This window comes from Symphalangus syndactylus, chromosome 4, assembly GCF_028878055.3.
Source record: "Symphalangus syndactylus isolate Jambi chromosome 4, NHGRI_mSymSyn1-v2.1_pri, whole genome shotgun sequence".
NCBI classification, from domain to species: Eukaryota; Metazoa; Chordata; class Mammalia; order Primates; family Hylobatidae; genus Symphalangus; species Symphalangus syndactylus.
The window spans coordinates 61,129,252-61,147,101 of NC_072426.2; the positions used below are offsets into that span (position 1 = coordinate 61,129,252).

Sequence of the window (17,850 nt, forward strand, 5' to 3'; positions counted from 1 at the left end):
CTGTGAGGTTACTTAATGTGAATTCACCCCTAAGAGACTGCTGTCTTCTTAGTGCATTGAAAAACTTAGTTTCTGAGCCTACAAAGGATTCAATGCTGAACCATGATAAATCCCCAAGATATGTATGTCATCTAATAATAAATCTTAATAACCAGTTGATGTTTATTGTCACTGCCACTTCTTTCTCTTTAGACTGTCAACATGTAACACATGGAATAAAGGTCCCTCATGAACTGAGCTCCACCATTTCTTCTTTCCAATTTTACCTCCAATGTAGTCCTACAGTTTGTATCAGCCACAGGAATTCCAATCATGGCAGTGTTGGTGGTGGAGGATAAGTATATTGCTTCAGGACATCAAATCTAAAGTTATAAAGCAAAATCCTAAATAGGAGAATAAGCAACAACATTGGAAGTTGGGAGCATTAAAAGTTTGTAGAATTGACCAAGATGTAATATGAAAAAGAATGCATTTTAGATCCAAGACAGTTATCAATAAAGGGTCTGTTAGAATCTCTTTTTCATTGTGGTGCTTGTCACTTCAGCAGAAAGTTGGTAACATAAAGTAGTTGTGTGGTTCTTGGACACCACAACTCAAACCTATAATGTCCACAAACCGTGAAGTCTAGCTATCTGGAATGACTTGCTGCTCTGGAATTTGCATGTTTCTCACATCCCCCTGCCTTTGCATATGCGTTTCCTAATTTCCAGAACATCCATTGGTCTTTATTCAAGCCATGCCTCTCTGCTCCCATTTATGGCACTGGAATTTAAGTTGTCCCTATATATTTTCTTTATGATTCTAAGTTCCTTAAAATCAGGGCCCTGTTTAAGACATCTTAATGCCACTGAAGTATCTATCACAGTACTTTATATATAATAAGATATATAATTTGATCACTAAATTGCTTATTAAAATACATTGAATAGAAAATCTTGATGCTATTATACTAGTTGAAGATAGACTCATAAATTCTCATCTATTCATTTATCTGACAAATGTGTATCAGAGTTTTGGGGTTTTGTTTGCTTTTTACTTTTTTAATGTGTCTGACCTTGTGCTAGGAATGGGAGATATTAAAGGGATTCAATCCCAGCCATTAAGGAGAACGAGGTCTTGGTAGAAAGTTGACACTTACTTGCAGTAACATTGCTATCCAAACTGCTACCAAATATACAGACTACAAATGTTTCATTGAAATACTTAAATATTTAATAGATTAAAGGCAGGAATTTTATTTATGCATTGAGTATTCAAGTTTTTACAGATCAGTTTCCTCTGCTTCATAACTGTAATTTAGGTATAGAATTATGACGCACATTAAAAGTGATTTTGATTAATAACCCCACATTCTCCTATTTTCTATCACTGAGGCTCATAGTCCTCCTCAGTTATTAAGATGCTTTAGTATAGTGCATTTAGTGCAGTAACTTTCAATAACTGAAAAAGGCAGATTTTTGTCACTTATATCCATAAACTATTAGGTTTAATATTAGCCCATTTCCTCATCAGAACCATGTCAGAACACAAAAATCCTACAGATTCATGTGACTGGTTTATTAACTCAGGAATTGTAACATTCAAAATTCACAAGTAAATGGTCCTGTTTAAGCTATAAAACAAATATATTTTTACTAGGTAGTTTAACAATAACCTTTTATCTTAATGAAACTCACACAACAGTTTTTCTCAATGCAGCATCTAAATATCAATAATATCTGACAATTAAAAACACTAAAGAGTTACACAGGAATGGAAAACTTTTTGCATATATTAATTTTTTATGTTCCATATATAAAATTCTGTGATAAAAGACAAATGTTATAGTAAGTATATACTTATATAATAATTATACTAAGCAAATTCATGTGCCCAGAAATAAAATTGTAAAGCCTCAATAATTAAAGCAAACTCAAGATTAAATCCAAAAATAAACCGAAGAAAAAAATTTATTTATTATGTATTTATTTATTTATTTTTTGAAACAGAGTCTCGCTCTATTGCCCAGGCTGGAGTGCAGTGGTGCAATCTCAACTCACTGCAGCCTCATCCTCCCAGGCTCAAGGGCTCCTCCCACCTCAGCCTTCCAAGTATCTGAGACTACAGGTGTATGCCACCATACCCAGCTAATTTTTTTGTATATTTTTTGTAGAGACGGGGATTCACCCCATTGCTGAGGCTGGTGTTGAACTCCTGGACTCAAGCGATCCACCCAACTCGGCCTCCCAAAGTGTTGGGACTATAGGGATGAGCCACTGTGCCTGTCCAAACAAAAAAATAATTCATACTATCTTGCTACCAGTCTTTAAAATTTAAAATAGACCCCATTTTATATTTTTCTTTGAAATTTATCCTTTAAAAACATCTATTTAAAGTCTTATTTTTCTGTTGGGCCTCATGTTCTTGGTAAAGTGGTCTTTAGATCAAGTTTGACGTACACAAATACCATTTATCTGTCTATCCCAGTACATTTGCTGAGCTCCAATCATGAACTTTGAGTCCCTGAGGATCTTGAAGTTAAGAAGATCCCTGCTCTAAAAAATATGTAAACTGTATAAAGAACAGTAACAACTAGGAAAGGCATGAAAATCTAATTTCTTTAATTCAGTTCAATTCAGTAGAACTCATAGCCTTATTATCTGGGGAAAGTCAGAACATATAGGCCCTAAATTTAGTCATAAACTTTAGTCTAGATGTATTTTCCAGTAATTATTCAGGAGAAAGTGGTAGTCATGGGGACTCAGCCCCAGAGGCAGCCGTCACTTGCCATTATATCAGCCTCTGCTGCATTAAGCTTTCCAAAAATAGAGTTCACATCTTCAAATTCACGTATTCCTTCAGGTATCCCCAACAGACTTTTCCCCCAACGGACAAACATTATGTTCTTACCTTTGACAATCATTTCAACTGTGATACAGGAATTTGATTCTAAAAAATCAGGGGTAGGATCGGCTCTTTCCAGCCGCTTCTAGCTCTAAATTTTAGGAAACAGTGAATGCCTCTTCTTCCCAATGTGAAGCCACATGGGCTGGGTCCTTTTGTTTTCCTCAGACCACAGAAAGAAAAGTAAGCAAATAAGGGAAAAATCAGATTTTAGTTCACGTTTTTTTTCTTTTTTTCTTTTCTTTTTTTTTTTTTTTTGAGATGGAGTCTTGCTCTCTCACCTAGGCTGGAGTGCAGTGGCACCATCTTGGCTCACTGCAAGCTCCACCTCTGCGTTCAGTGATTCTTCTACCTCAGCCTCCCGGGTAGCTGGGATTACGAGCATGTGCCACCATGCCCGGCTAATTTTTTTGTATTTTTAATAGAGACGGGGTTTCATCATGTTGGCCAGGCTGGTCTCCAACTCCTGGCCTCAAGTGATCTGCCCACCTCGGCCTCCCAAAGTACTGGGATTACAGGGGTGAGCCACGATGCCCAGCCAGATTTTAGTTCACTTTAGATACCATATGCACACCTAATTTTACCCTACGCCAATTTTGTAAATGACTGATATAATAACAGTAACACAAATGGGTTTTTCATTATTATCTTTATATAAAACAATTATAGCTGTATTTAGATACATAAGTTACAGTTTGACTTCATCATTAAAAAAGCATGAGTTTTGGAGTCAGACAGGTGGATTTGAAGTCTACTTGAACCACCACTGATGTGACCCAAACAAAGTTACAGAAGCCCCAGTTTCCACTTTCACAAAATGAGGATAATAAAAATCTACCTAAAAAGAAACCCCAAAAAACTATCTCAAAGTGTGATGTGCCTGAGTTCCTTAGTAGAAAGTAAGAATTATAGATGTTACTATTACTCAACAAAATATTCCCGTCAAAAAAAAAAGACAGGATAAATATCCATGAAAAGTTATCTAATATTTAAAAATATATATAGAAAAAATATTTCAAAATGCTGTATTTATCTAAATTCCATGGCAAATTGACTCATTTTTATAAGGTTTGGATCTTTTTCAAACTCTAGTCCATGCACTATGTTATAACTTCTCTATGATTTCCAAATAGGGCTTTCAAGTTACTGAACAAAAATAGGTATATCTGTACAACTTTATGATGCATATCTAACAAGTTTATAGATGAGGCAATCTGTAAATTTGTACAAATGAGGGAAAGAGAGGCTATAAAGATATTTTTTAACCATCCAGAGAATTCAAGGTATTAAACTCAAATACAGATTCCAAAACTTAACCGAGCAAAATTCAAAAACATATAGTTTCAAAATGTATTTTCAAAAATTAATCCTGATCAGAAACACAGTATTAAGAAAGCTTAGAATAAGTAAAAGTACAAAGTAAAATCAATTGTTTTAACATTAAAATATACTGTGTACAGGAGGTGGAGGTGGTAGGATCGCTTGAGCCCAGGAGTTCAAGGCAAGCCTAGGTAACACAGAGAGACTGATAATATTGACTTTACATATTCAACAGGAAAAATAATTACACTAGTCAAAATCCTTTACAATAAGCTTCATTTTACCATAAAACTCTACATTACAGAAAGGTAATTAAGTACCCATTACTGGCTATTTACATAAATTTTAATATTCAAGTAATATTTAATATAGCACTATGCTATTATCAAATAATTTGGATGGTTAGAATGGGATTGATCCTAGCAACAATAGATACGAAAAACTCTGTACTCTACCACTCGAGCGAATACGAGTTTTTTTACGGTTACATAGGCATCCTGAGCCTATAACATAAAATTATAAATTTGGAAAAAACCTTAAAGACTTCAGGGGGCTTCCTTCCTTCCTTCCTTCCTTCCTTCCTTCCTTCCTTCCTTTCTTTCTTTCCCTCTCTGACCCAGGCTACAATCTACTCGGGGGCTTCCTTCCTTCCTTCCTTCCTTCCTTCCTTCCTTCCTTCCTTCCTTCCTTCCTTCCTTCCTTCCTTCCTTCCTTCCTTCCTTCCTTTCTTTCTTTCTTTCTTTCTTTCTTTCTTTCCCTCTCTCACCCAGGCTACAATCTACTCGGCTTCCTGCTGCCCGCGCCGCGGACTGCCTGGGACTGCCAGCGCGCGCCACCGCTGCCTGCCTTTTCTCCTTTGGCTGCAGGCACGCGTTCGCCATCGTGGCCACGCTGGTCGCCAGCTCCTGACGCCGAGTGCTCTGCCCGCCTCAGCCTCCCGAGGTACTGGGACTACAGAGGGAGTCTCGCTCACCCAGTGCTCGGTGTTGCCCCGGCTGGAGTCCGGTGGCGTGGTCTGGCCTCGCGGCAGCCTCTACCCCCCGGCCGCCTGCCTTGGCCTGCCAGGGTGCTGGGATTGCAGCCCCTGCCCGGCCGCTGCCCCATCTGGAAGGTGGGGAGCGCCTCTGCCCGGCCGCCCCGTCTGGGAGGTGAGGAGCACCTCTGCCTGGCTGCCCCGTCTGGGAAGTGAGGAGCGCCTCTGCCCGGCCACCCACCGTCTGGGAGGTGAGGAGCGCCTCTGCCCGGCCACCCACCGTCTGGGAGGTGAGGAGCGCCTCTGCCCGGCCACCCACCGTCTGGGAAGTGAGGAGCGCCTCTGCCTGGCCGCCCCGTCTGGGAAGTGAGGAGCGCCTCTGCCCGGCCGCCCCGTCCGGGAAGAAATGAAGAGCGCCTCTGCCCGGGCGCCCCGTCCGGGAAGAAGTGAGGAGCGCCTCTGCCCGGCCGCCCCGTCCGGGAAGAAGTGAGGAGCGCCTCTGCCCAGCCGCCCCCGTCCGGGAAGAAGTGAGGAGCGCCTCTGCCCGGCCGCCCCGTCCAGGAAGTGAGGAGCGCCTCTGCCCGGCCGCCCCGTCCGGGAAGAAATGAGGAGCGCCTCTGCCCGGGCGCCCCGTCCGGGAAGAAGTGAGGAGCGCCTCTGCCCGGCCGCCCCATCCGGGAAGAAGTGAGGAGCGCCTCTGCCCGGCCACCCATCGTCTGGGAAGTGAGGAGCGCCTCTGCCCGGCCACCCACCGTCTGGGAAGTGAGGAGCGCCTCTGCCCGGCCGCCCACCGTCTGGGAAGTGAGGAGCGCCTCTGCCCGGCCGCCCACCGTCTGGGAAGTGAGGAGCGCCTCTGCCCGGCCGCCCACCGTCTGGGAAGTGAGGAGCGCCTCTGCCCGGCCGCCCACCGTCTGGGAAGTGAGGAGCGCCTCTGCCCGGCCGCCCATCGTCTGGGAAGTGAGGGGCGCCTCTGCCCGGCCGCCCATCGTCTGGGAAGTGAGGAGCGCCTCTGCCCGGCCACCCCGTCTGGGAAGAGAGGAGCGCCTCTGCCCGGCCGCCCCGTCTGGGAAGTGGGGAGCGCCTCTGCCCGGCCACCCATCGTCTGGGAAGTGAGGAGCGCCTCTGCCCGGCCTCCCATCGTCTGGGAGGTGAGGAGTGCCTCTGCCCGGCCGCCCCGTCCGGGAGGAAGTGAGGAGCGCCTCTGCCCGGCCGCCCCGTCCGGGAAGAGGTGAGGAGCGCCTCTGCCCGGCCGCCCCGTCTGGGAAGTGAGGAGCGCTTCTGCCCGGCCGCCCCGTCCGGGAAGAAATGAGGAGCGCCTCTGCCCGGGCGCCCCGTCCGGGAAGAAGTGAGGAGCGCCTCTGCCCGGCCGCCCCGTCCAGGAAGAAGTGAGGAGCGCCTCTGCCCGGCCGCCCCGTCTGGGAAGTGAGGAGCGCCTCTGCCCGGCCGCCCCATCCGGGAAGAAATGAGGTGCGCCTCTGCCCGGGCGCCCCATCCGGGAAGAAGTGAGGAGTGCCTCTGCCCGGCCACCTATCGTCTGGGAGGTGAGGAGCGCCTCTGCCTGGCCACCCACCGTCTGGGAAGTGAGGAGCGCCTCTGCCCGGCCACCCACCGTCTGGGAAGTGAGGAGCGCCTCTGCCCGGCCACCCACCGTCTGGGAAGTGAGGAGCGCCTCTGCCCGGCCACCGTCTGGGAAGTGAGGAGCACCTCTGCCCGGCCACCCATCGTCTGGGAAGTGAGGAGCGCCTCTGCCCGGCCTCCCATCGTCTGGGAGGTGAGGAGCGCCTCTGCCCGGCCGCCCCGTCCGGGAGGAAGTGAGGAGCGCCTCTGCCCGGCCGCCCCGTCCGGGAAGAAGTGAGGAGCGCCTCTGCCCGGCCGCCCCGTCCAGGAAGAAGTGAGGAGCGCCTCTGCCCGGCCACCCCGTCTGGGAAGTGAGGAGCGCCTCTGCCCGGCCGCCCCATCCGGGAAGAAATGAAGTGCGCCTCTGCCCGGGCGCCCCATCCGGGAAGAAGTGAGGAGCGCCTCTGCCCGGCCACCCATCGTCTGGGAGGTGAGGAGCGCCTCTGCCCGGCCACCCACCGTCTGGGAAGTGAGGAGCGCCTCTGCCCGGCCGCCCCGTCTGGGAAGTGAGGAGCGCCTCTGCCCGGCCACCCACCGTCTGGGAAGTGAGGAGCGCCTCTGCCCGGCCACCCACCATCTGGGAAGTGAGGAGCGCCTCTGCCCGGCCACCCACCGTCTGGGAAGTGAGGAGCGCCTCTGCCCGGCCACCCACCGTCTGGGAAGTGAGGAGCGCCTCTGCCCGGCCACCGTCTGGGAAGTGAGGAGCACCTCTGCCCGGCCACCCATCGTCTGGGAAGTGAGGAGCGCCTCTGCCCGGCCTCCCATCGTCTGGGAGGTGAGGAGCGCCTCTGCCCGGCCGCCCCGTCCGGGAGGAAGTGAGGAGCGCCTCTGCCCGGCCGCCCCGTCCGGGAAGAAGTGAGGAGCGCCTCTGCCCGGCCGCCCCGTCCGGGAAGAAGTGAGGAGCGCCTCTGCCCGGCCGCCCCGTCCGGGAAGAAGTGAGGAGCGCCTCTGCCCGGCCGTCCCGTCCGGGAAGAAGTGAGGAGCGCCTCTGCCCGGCCGCCCTGTCTGGGAAGTGAGGAGCGCCTCTGCCCGGGCGCCCCATCCGGGAAGAAGTGAGGAGCGCCTCTGCCCGGCCACCCACCGTCTGGGAAGTGAGGAGCGCCTCTGCCCGGCCGCCCTGTCTGGGAAGTGAGGAGCGCCTCTGCCCGGCCACCCCATCCGGGAAGAAGTGAGGAGCGCCTCTGCCCGGCCACCCACCGTCTGGGAAGTGAGGAGCGCCTCTGCCCGGCCACCCACCGTCTGGGAAGTGAGGAGCGCCTCTGCCCGGCCGCCCCGTCTGGGAAGAAGTGAGGAGCGCCTCTGCCCGGCCGCCCCGTCCGGGAAGAAGTGAGGAGCGCCTCTGCCCGGCCGCCCCGTCTGGGAGGTGAAGAGCGCCTCTGCCCGGCCACCCATCGTCTGGGAGGTGAGGAGCGCCCCTGTCCGGCCACCCATCGTCTGGGAGGTGAGGAGCGCCTCTGCCCGGCCACCCATCGTCTGGAAAGTGAGGAGCGCCTCTGCCCGGCTGCCCCATCTGGGAAGTGAGGAGTGCCTCTGCCCGGCCACCCATCGTCTGGGAGGTGAGGAGCGCCTCTGCCCGGCCGCCCATCGTCTGGGAAGTGAGGAGCGCCTCTGCCCGGCCACCCATCGTCTGGGAAGTGGGGAGCGCCTCTGCCCGACCACCCATCGTCTGGGAAGTGAGGAGCGCCTCTGCCCGGCCACCTATCGTCTGGGAAGAAGTGAGGAGCGTCTCTGCCTGGCCGCCCCGTCTGGGAAGTGAGGAGCCCCTCTGCCCGGCCGCCCCGTGTCTGGGTAGAAGTGAGGAGCTCCTCTGCCTGGCCGCTCCGTCTGGGAGGTCTACCACGGAGGCCAGAAGCAATGTGGGGGCTGGACGTGGTGGCTCAAGCCTGTGGTCCCGGCACTCTGGGGGGCGAGGCGGGTTGATCACTTCGGGCTAGGAGTTCGAGACCAGTCTGGCCAACTTGGCGAAACATGAAGAATACAACAGACAGACCAACCAACCAACTCAATGACAACAAAACAGGTCTACCCTGGAGTCATACTCTAATTTCTTCTATTTTCCTCCCTTTCTGATCCTTTATCCCACTTTCTTTTTCTTCCTCTTCCTTCTCCCTCTTCTTTGTCAAATAGAGGATTGAGTTATTATCACTGATCCAGAAAAAAAAAAAAAAAAAAAATACTAATGATTTGAGTTTTAGTTTAGCTGTATGTTACTTTATTTCTCCCATATACTGATGGGGATTTTTTTTTTTTTTTAATGAAGGAAGTAGTATGAAGAAGAAAGAGGAGAGAGACGAGAGGCTTAGAAAACCATCACTCAGATGAATGAGTCAATTTTGTTCAATTCTAAGAACATTTTAGAAAATATAGAAAAGACCTTAACTTTCTTTTCTAAAGGCTCAGATAGCAGAAACTCATGTAGAAAATAGAAACTAAAATGTGGTAGAATCATATTTTTGTGATATTTACCTATGCTTTTTTTCTTCTGGCCCTTTTTTTAAATATTTTAAGTTTTAGGGTACATGTGCACAATGGGCAGGTTTGTTACATATGTATACATGTGCCACGTTGGTGTGCTGCAGCCATTAACTCGTAACTTATATTAGGTATATCTCCTAATGCTATCCCTCCCCACTCCCCCCACCCCACAACAGGCCCCGGAGTGTGATGTTCCCCTTCCTGTGTCCAAGTGTTCTCATTATTCAATTCCCACATATCGGTGAGAACACGCAGTGTTTGGTTTTTTGTCCTTGTGATAGTTTGCTGAGAATGATGGTTTCCAGCTTCATCCACGTCCCTACAAAGGACATGAACTCATCATTTTTTATGGCTGCATAGTATTCCATGGTGTATATGTGCCACATTTTCTTAATCCAGTCTATCATTGTTGGACATTTGGGTTGGTTCCAAGTCTTTGCTATTGTGAATGGTGCCACAATAAACATACATGTGAATGTGTCTTAAAAAAAAAAAAAAAAAAAAAAAAAAAAAAAAAAAAAAAAAAAAAAAAAGACTTCAGGGGATTTTCAATCTAGTCCTTCCCCCACCCCACCCCCACCCCCACCAACATTCATTACATCATGTCTTCCTAGATGTAGTCATTTCTAGAACCTGAAAATTATTTTTTAATATTTATTTATTTATGTATTTTAGAGACATGGTCTCACTATGTTGCCCAGGCTGGACTTGAACTCCTGGGCTCTAGCTATCCTCCCACCTCAGCCTCCCAAGTAACTGGGACTAGAACCTAAAAATTATTTAATTTACATATACATATCTCTACTTCACTCTGGTCACATGGCTGACTTCTTCCTAATAATATCATAATAAATTAGGCTGCTCACAAATTTGGTCTTCTAGAAACCATAGTGTGGGCTATCCTCTATTAAGCCCTCATAATTGTGTGATATTTTCCAGGTTACTTTTCTAGGAATACATATTTTTACTTTGGGATTCTCCACTTAAAAGATAAGAAAATGGGAGGGATAGGAAAATCATAATATACACCGCCCCTTACCCCACTCAAAAAATGGCAACTAGATTAATTTTCTTAAATTCAATATTACACGAGTGAAATTTTGCGTGGGAACTTTTAAGTAGGAATAAATGGCTTCTAAAGTAATATATTTTATCAGGGTATCAGGGTTTCGTCATCTTTTCATAGAAAATAAGAATGTTTGGAAACAACTGGCTCACATAACCGGTTCCTCCTTTTTTTCCAATTGTTGTCACTTAAAAAATATTCATCAGAAAGTGGAAAATTTGTTTTGAACTGCACTTGCCGTCCCTAAAGTGCCACATCAGTTTCTTTTTTTTTTTTTTTTTTTTGAGACAGTCTCGCTCTGTCACGCAGGCTGGAGTGCAGGGCACGATCTGGGCTCACTGCAAGCTCCGCCTCCCAGGTCTACACCATTCTCCTGCCTCAGCCTCCCAAGCAGCTGGGACTACGGGCGCCCGCCATCACGTTCGGCTAATTTTTTGTATTTTTAGTAGAGACGGGGTTTCACTGTGTTAGCCAGGATGGCTAACTAGATTGGCTAACTAGATCTCCTGACCTCGTGATCCGCCCGCCTAGGCCTCTCAAAGTGCTGGGATTATAGGCATGAGCCACCGCGCCCAGCCAAGATATATAATCTCTAAGAAAAAAAAAAAAAAAAAAGCACCATCCTGGCCAACATGGTGAAACCCCGTCAACCCCGTCTCTACTAAAGTCTCTACTAAAAATACAAAAATTAGCTGGGCATGGTGGCTCATGCCTGGAATCCCAGCTACTCGGGAGGCTGAGGCAGGAGAATTGCTTGAACCCGGGAGTCGGAGGTTGCAGTGAGCCGAGATTGTGCCACTGCACTCCAGCCTGGCGACAGAGCAAGACTCCATCTAAAAACATCTAAAAAAAAAGCAAATGGCAAATAATAAACAAAAGTCTTCAAATTATAAACCAAATGGTTTGAGCTTCTGCCAATTATGATAAATTATTTTGGGAGCACAAATGGGTATTAAAAACTTTTTAAAAGAAGGCTAAATATAGAATTCTCTTTCAACATTTTTTTAAACATTGCCTCTAAAATCTCTTAATAGTTGTCTTCCAAATATTATCCTCTTTCTAAGGTAAAAAAAGACAAAAGATAATTAGTTCCTCTGGAAGTCTCTATGTTTGCCTGATTGTACTGAGCAGAAATATGCATATTTGCAGATCTGCCAAGTGCAACCCATTTTGCTGGACAATTCCCAGTGCATTGAATCTCTGCCAAAAAAATAAGCTGGGTGTTAAAAGTTCCTTTTTATCCGTCTGCAGAATTTCACTTTCTCCTTCTGCTGGCTGCCACAGACCCCCTTTACAGATATTAGGTTTAGATGTGCAATGAAACACACATTTGTTCTCTTTAAGTTTTACAATAATGAATACTTCAATACCCCTTTCTTATAAGTATTTCTTTAGAGCAGCTCTCAGTAACGAGTTCACCATTCCCTGTGCAACTGAATAAAGCTTTTCTGTAATAGGTCCGTCCTACAAGATTTGCAACTCTTACCATTATTTAAAGAACTCAGAAGCACTTCTAAAAGCTGTAAGCATTTTACAATGTTTTCTTTGCACCACCGAACAGCCCCAGCTGAGGAAAGCAAAATGAAGAGGGCCAGATTCACGCTGAGGAGGGCATGATCTTTTCTGTGAGATCAGTATTTTCAGATTTAGTTCACTGATTAGGCTAAGTTCCTGTTTCTTTATATATTTTGCCTCTAAGCATGTAAACGCAGACATTGGAGATCACTGTGATTCATATAAGTTTGTAGAAACTTATGCTTATTCTATTATTTATTTGTTTGCAAAATTTTAAACACTAAAGAATTTTAAACACTAAAGAATATGGTTGATAATAATTAACACAAATGTTACTGTTGTACCCTTAATTAATTCTATGACCATCATAGTAACTATAATAGAGAATTACCAGCATTTCTAGAATTACAATTAATGTGTATGAATTAAATGGAGAAATTGTGGGAAAGGAAGAAAAAAATCTTTGCTTTGAAAAAAGTAAAAAAATGAATGAGCTCATTAGAACTTTGTTCACTTTTATCAGATACCAATACCTTCAACACGGTCTCTGCTATACACAGACTGACCACAAAATAAGGAATTGGTTCCAGGTAGGGTACAGAAACACTCATCACAGAGTGAATACTTTTTCCCCAAAATTCAGTTCTTTTCTTTCAGAAAAATCCGTGCTGCTTTGGTTGATTGAGTTTTCTTTTTTTTTTTTTTTTTTTTGACGGAGTCTCGCTCTTTCACCCAGGCTGGAGTGCAGTGGCGCGATCTCGGCTCACTGCAAGCTCCCCGCCTCCCGGGTTCACGCCATTCTCCTGCCTCAGCCTCTCCGAGTAGCTGGGACTACAGGCGCCCGACACCACGCCCGGCTAATTTTTTTTTTGTATTTTTAGTAGAGACGGGGTTTCACCGTGGTCTCGATCTCCTGACCTCGTGATCCGCCCGCCTCGGCCTCCCAAAGTGCTGGGATTACAAGCGTGAGCCACCGCGCCCGGCGAGTTTTCATTTTCATCTTTTTTCATATAAGGACAGAAAAGAGTTTTAATGTAGATTATAAACCATTTTAACCCAAAACAAAACATAACAAAACAAAAAAAAGTAGGAAACAAAAGAGAATTGTTTTCTGTGATCACAAGAACTGCATATAAAATACAGTTACAGTAATACAAGGATAAGATATCTAAGGCCGGGCGCAGTGGCTCACGCTTGTAATCTCAGCACTTTGGGAGGCCGAGGCGGGCGGATCACGAGGTCAGGAGATCGAGACCACGGTGAAACCCCGTCTCTACTGAAAATACAAAAAATTAGCCAGGCGTGGTGGCGGGGGCCTGTAGTCCCAGCTACTCGGAGAGGCTGAGGCAGGAGAATGGAGGGAACCCAGGAGGCGGAGCTTGCAGTGAGCCGAGATTGCGCCACTGCACTCCAGCCTGGGCGACAGAGCGAGACTCCGTCTCAAAAAAAAAAAAAAAAAAAAACAAGGCTAAGATATCTATTAAGTTTAGATGAGAGACTAGAAATCTCCCATTTGATTTGATGGTTAGAAACACTTAATAAATGGATTAAGATGAATAAATTTAACTCTATCATTACTCCCAATTATATATGTTCTTCAGGAAAAAGAATTCCAGAAAATACCAAGCTTCAGTTATCCAAATTTAAGCAAATTTTGTTACAATTATTGACCAGAACAAAGGGTGAATATTCCATCACTTCAGGAAATGGCTCAAAGATTACACCTCATTTACACAAGTAGATGGGAAATTAACACCACTGAAGTATACAAAAGATTTTTGGCATCACATGCAAACAGAAATATACACTTATCAATAATCATGTTAACGCAAGGTATTCTATTCCCCAGTATCTAAAAAGTTTAGTCTTCGCTATTTTCTTCCAGTCATCCCAGTGGTACTCCTAGGCCTTGAAAATAACTTTTAAAAACTTGAGACAAAATTTTATATCTGGTCCATATGATTTCATATTTAAACCTTTTAATTATTCCCATTTCCTTTTGTGATTTACTTCTATATAACTAGAACAAGATTTCATGTGCCAGTAGGTACAGATCTTGATGTGTGGTTCAGGGATATACAACAGAATAGAAGATGGCAAGGACACTGGCGAGACTGAGCTGCTTCACCTTCAGCAGGAAATGAGTTTCGGAATGAAAGGGTCCCCCACCCCCGATCAATGGGCCAGACTTCCAAAGTCAGGAAAACCATGAGGAGTCCTCAGCCAGCCAGAGATCTTCCTATCTGACCTCAATATTAACAGCTTTTGGTGGCATAAGTCCTAAGCCCTGAAGAGACAGTCCTCTAATCATTATAGTACTTAGAGGGAAGGTTGAGAGGAAGTGACTAAAAAGAAAGCAGGTTCTAAGCATGTAAACCTTCACTGGACTCTCAAGCCACTTTTTTCTCAGTGAGCCATTGCAGGTATTTGACTTGAGTAGCACTCTCTGATTTTGAAGACCAGCCCTTTTCTTGCTATGTCTCTCCCAGTCTCAACTACATCTTATCCTAGCTGTCTGTTTGTTGGGTCTGACTTGACCAGCCCATTTTGGTCTTAAAATAAAATGATCTGGATCTGAATTTTGGCTCTGCCACATTTGCTGGTGATTTGCAGTATGAGTTTGACAAGTTACTTAACCTGTATGAGCCTCCATTTCATCAAATATAAAACCAAGTTATAATATCCATCTCATTGCATTGCTGACTATTAACAATAACTCAAGTTAAACTGCCTCTTTAATTTGTCTTTATAACTCTGTTAGCAAGTTCTTCATACTCCAGTTTAACCCTCTTTTAACCATTTCTCATACTGGCTTTTCCACCTTATCAATACCCTGCTTTCCAACATAAAAGTATGGTTTTCTTGAAAACTTCTATCCCATCTTTATGGATGTTTTTAGCCCTAAGCAAAGTCATACCCTAATGGAAAAGCAACATCCTGGTAACTCATACTACATGCTTTCATGGCTGCTCAATATCAAGGCAGTTAATCCTCCCTGCCACAGTCATATGTCTATCCTTTGAGGATAATGAAGAACAGTTCTACTCATGAGCTTAGTGAAGGGCTCCACAATTACGAACTTTGGTAATCTTGATCAGCAAAATTAATTAAAAGGAGGGCTTGGCTTTTCAAACCCCAGATTTGTAATATATTTAGCAGTGATTTTTGTTGAGCTTCCTTGATAAAATTAGTATCTACTATCACTAAAATTATCAATATAAGGTAAGAATTTATACTTTAGGTTAAAGTAGATATTAACCTGCCTGTTTTAATTGTAAAGAAAAAAATTATCCTCAAACAACAGTTAATTTATCTTAAGAATTTCATGTTTTGATGAAATTCAATATAGCTGTGATCACCTAGAATTGTACTTTTCAAACAATGTTCAGTGGAGCCACCAGATTCAATGAGGATGTCTCAGGGGAACTTCCTGAAAGTAGGATGAGGAGGAGGGGAAAGAAGAGGGATAAGTGGGTGGGTTCCACATTCCGCATGCCCACTGCAATCAGAATAGTTCTCTTTGTTAATGCCAGATTTTATTTTTCAAAATGGTTTTGCAGCTAAAAAAAAAAATTTTAAGTACCTAACTAAAAGATCCCTTCAGTCTTATAAAGGGCTCTGTGCCCTCAAGTAAACACTCCTAAAAGTCAAAAGGGAAGCAGAAATTTAGTTTCTAGTTAAATGGACATATTAACCTTCTTATAATTCAAAGTCAGCAAACTGAAGTCTTTCATCTTCAGGGCCTGTTTAACACTTTTGGTCTAACTCTACTGTCCAAAGAATGCTTAGCAGAGCAGAAAGAATGTGCCTACCTAAGGACACCTGGGTAAGGACAGCAGGCTCTCTTCAGCCATGGCAAAAAGGACATATATTTTGGAGTGTTAAAGTAATCCTTTCTTCAAGGTCAAAAAGTGTTCTTAAATTTTGCCATGAAAATGCTGTTATTAGGACACATACCAAAACTGAGGACCTAAGAAAAGAAGAGTCAAATGTTTCTTATACCCTCCCTCAAAACAGATTGTCCCTAATTTCTGATTTTTAGAGAGTAATATTCATGTACATAATACACTTATAAATTTAAGAAGTTTGATGATACTACAAATTCCCAGTCATCAATACTTGCCTGATCTAATATTGACCTCTCTCTCTCTCATTCTCCACAAACAATATTTCAATCCTTGCCCTTTTCCTCAAATCCTTACTGACTACTCTGGCCACATCTTCTTCACAGAGAAAATACAAACTTTTTCTTGACATCCCCTTCAATTTTCCCTACCAAATCTACAAATCTATCTGTATCTGTATGCATCCTACAGAGATTGCCTTAGCTGTGTTGATGTGCGTGTTGTCCTTCCCACTGGCTATAGGTAATCCCTCTTCCTAGACCACCTCCTCCATCACTTCCTTCCTTTTCAGAAACCCATACCTCCAATCTCTCTCCTTCTTCTGCACTGTTCCCATTAAAATGTAAATATGTTCAAGACTCTCTCATCCCAACTTCCCTACCCAGACGCTGGATTCTCCGCACTTTTATTTCCTGATAAAATTTTCAAAAAGCTATCTTTTTTGCTAACTCCATCCCCTTATCTCTTATTTACTTCTCAAACTACTCCGGTCTGGTTTCTACCCCTGCTTCTCTACCGAAACTTCCCTTGCCAAAGTTACTGAGGTCATTTATATGTAAAACTCCAGTTGGTTTGTTGATGCATTCATCTTCTTTGACCTGTCAGCAACATTTGACACTAACTACCAAATCATTATTCTTCCCTTCTTTGTCAAGAAGTGGAATTGGTTCTGCTTTATCATACTATAATCACAGATCTTTCCTCCAAGCTTCTAAGATTCATCTATCCAACTTCTGACTTAGCTTTCATACCCGGAAGTCTCAAATGAAGCAAAATGTATTGGAATATATTCGTATAATAATATTAATTATATAATAAAGCAAAGTAATATCTGCCCTTCTAAAAATAGCCCAAGCTGGCCAGGCGCAGTGACTCATGCCTATAATCCCAGCACTGTGGGAGGCTGAGGTGGGAAGATTACTTGAGCTCAGGAACTCATGACCAGCCTGGGCAACATAGTCAGAACCCATCTCTACAAAAAAATTAAAAATTAGTCAGGCATGGTGGTGGATGTCTGTAGTTACAGCTACTCAGCAGGCTGAGGTGGGAGGATCACTTGAGCCTGGAAGGTGGAGGCTGCATTGAGCCGTGATTGTGCCACTGCACTCCAGCCTGGGTGACAGAGGGAGACCCTGTCTCAAAAAACAAAACAAAAACAAAAAGAAAATAGCCCAAGCTGATTAATGTTATCTCATTATCAGCATTAACAAAATTGTCTAATTCTCCTTTAGCACTCAAAAGAATAGCCACAAAGTATAGAAGATGTATGTTAAATAATTATCATTCAAAGAGGATAAACTTTTAAGTTATTCCCTGCTCCTTTTATCTTAATAGTACATGACCTGAATTTTGTAAGGTCTTGAGGAAATTTCTAAGCAAAATGAGAAATGCTTTAAAAATTGCAATTTTATTAAAAAGCTAAGTTGATAGGCCGGGCGTGGTGGCTCACGCTTGTAATCCCAGCACTTTGGGAGGCCGAGGTGGGTGGATCACGAGGTCAGGAGATCGAGACCACAGTGAAACCCCGTCTCTACTAAAAATACAAAAAATTAGCCGGGCGTGGTGGCGGGCGCCTGTAGTCCCAGCTACTCGGAGAGGCTGAGGCAGGAGAATGGCGTGAACCCGGGAGGCGGAGCTTGCAGTGAGCCGAGATCGCGCCACTGCACTCCAGCCTGGGCGACAGAGCGAGACTCCGTCTCAAAAAAAAAAAAAAAAGCTAAGTTGATTTCTCCTCTTTTGGCATTCTTGAATATCTTCTGTTCTTGGATTAAATTATTAATCTAGTACAAAGGCACCACATATTATTTATTGCACCTGAAACATCATGGATATTTGAATGATTGTCAACGTTAATGGTGTCATACAACTCATCTAAT

At 44.8% G+C, this 17,850-nt stretch overlaps 1 protein-coding gene across 13 annotated transcripts in view; it reads right to left on the reverse strand.

The window, feature by feature from the left end:
* The window catches only part of ANK2 (ankyrin 2), a 719,880-nt gene that overhangs the window by 482,450 nt on the left and 219,580 nt on the right, over positions 1 to 17,850 (reverse strand). The window lies entirely within an intron of this gene.